This window comes from Gossypium raimondii, chromosome 8, assembly GCF_025698545.1.
Source record: "Gossypium raimondii isolate GPD5lz chromosome 8, ASM2569854v1, whole genome shotgun sequence".
Taxonomy (NCBI): Eukaryota; Viridiplantae; Streptophyta; class Magnoliopsida; order Malvales; family Malvaceae; genus Gossypium; species Gossypium raimondii.
The window spans coordinates 41,800,222-41,802,097 of NC_068572.1; the positions used below are offsets into that span (position 1 = coordinate 41,800,222).

A 1,876-nucleotide genomic window follows, 5' to 3' on the forward strand; every position below is an offset into this window, starting at 1 on the left:
AGCATAAAAATCATTAAGAAATGGACAAATTTACATACTATGCATGAAGGAATTCAAAACCAAACTCTTCTCCCCTGCAATGGAAAATTTTGGTTCAAAAATAAGAAAAGAAAGAAGATAATAGCTTGTTTTATCTTTTATTTACTTAAATCTTTTAACCTAATTATCAAATTACCATATTAACATTTTAAAACTATTAAAATTTCATTAAAACCTATTTGTAATCACTGAATTTTACCCGGTTAGAATTTTGGGCCGGGGTGGTCTCGTATGGGCCCAATGATCGGGCCCATTAGGATTTAATTTTGGAATTGTCTTAGTCCATTTTTAATTTTTGTTTTAAATATTAATAAAATAGTAGTAATAAAAAAATCTCGAAAAAAAATATAAAATGCAAAAAATAAAAATTACATTTTGACCCTTATACTTTTTGAAATTTGCATTTTGACCCTAAACTTTTCTAAAATTACATTTCAACCCCTAAACTTTCTCAAAATTTCACTTTGACCCCTAAACTTTTTAAAAATTACATCTTGGCCCTATATTTTCCTAAAATTACATTTTTACCCCAAATATTTTGTGCCTTCTACGTTTTGGTCCTTCTAGACTTGTCCAATCACCCAATCGGCATCCGAGCATGCTCCTGCCACCACCAGCTACTCCGGCAGCTCCCTAGGCCATGATTTCCTTCCCCTGTCACCAGAAAACAAAGAGGAAGAAGACAAATTTGAGAGATTAAAAAGAAAAATTGAGGGGAAAGAGGGGGGATGGTTTTTCAGCAACCAAAAAAAACTAGTAGAGAAAATTCAAACAGCAAAAATCTCTCAAATCAACCGATCCCACACTCATCGCCACCGCCACCGCACCCGCAGCCCTGTCGTAACACCACCACGATCGAAACCAACAATCATTCGCCATAATCCACAAGAAACCAAAAAACCAAAAAAAAAACAGTAAAAAAGAGCAGCAGCAAAATCAAAGTTAGCAAGGAATTTCGGCCCTCTTCGACGGTCACCTAGGGCGGAGGAAGATCGAACAACAAACGGTGGACTGGAGGGAGCGGTGACGCCTTTAGTTTTCGAGTTTTCAAAGGGAAAAAGAATAGAAAAAGAAAAAGAAAAAAAAAGAAAAAGAGGAAGAAGAGAAGGGAAAGAAAAAAGAGAGAAGAGGAAGAAGGGGGAGTACCGGCACCGTCGTACCACGGTCGGAAGAAGCGGCGGCGGCGCAATAGCGTGAATTTGGACTAGGGGGCGAACGAAGAAGGAAAAAGAAAGAAGAAAAAGAAGGAAGGAAAAAAGAGAGAAAAAAAGGGAAAGAAAAAAAAAGAAAAAATAATTTTTTTCGGGCCGGCCCGACCCGAATCCAACCCGCACCCGACCCAGAAACCAAAAAAAAGGGAAACAGGCCTTTTAAAAAAAAGGCAAAGTAGCCCAGAAAAATAAAGAAAAAAAAGGGAAAAACAGCAGGCCATATTCGGTGGACCAGCAGCAGCCCACTAGCAGCAGCCCACCCGTGCAGCTCCAGTCCAGCAGCAGGCCCAGTGCAGCAGTCCAGCAGATTCGGCCCATTCCAACAGCCAGCAAGCCCAGTCCCTTGGCAGCCCAATAACATCAGCCCAACAGCAGAAAAAAGGTCCAAACAACCCATAACTTTGGGTTTTGGTAAATTTTTGTTCTTTTAATTTTGCTTAAATATTTAAATATTGTATCGTTTTTAATATTATTGCATATTTTTAAGTATTTTTATTTTTCTATGTTTCTTAATTTTATTTTATTTTAACTTTTAGATTCGAATAATTTTGATGCATAAGGAAACGAACCGATTTAATATTATGTCATCGAATTCATCGCTATGTTGGGTGAATATTGATGGCTCG

The 1,876-nt window shown here is 37.6% G+C and overlaps 1 long non-coding RNA gene across 1 annotated transcript; it reads right to left on the bottom strand.

Annotated features, from left to right (window-relative positions):
- Positions 1 to 361: 361 nt before the first annotated feature.
- Positions 362 to 1,509, bottom strand: LOC105791495 (uncharacterized). The gene is made up of 2 exons (XR_001133016.2): positions 1,186 to 1,509; positions 362 to 693 (listed from the first exon to the last, which is right to left on the bottom strand). It is a non-coding gene; the product is annotated as an uncharacterized LOC105791495 (long non-coding RNA).
- Between the last annotated feature and the right edge of the window lie 367 nt (positions 1,510 to 1,876).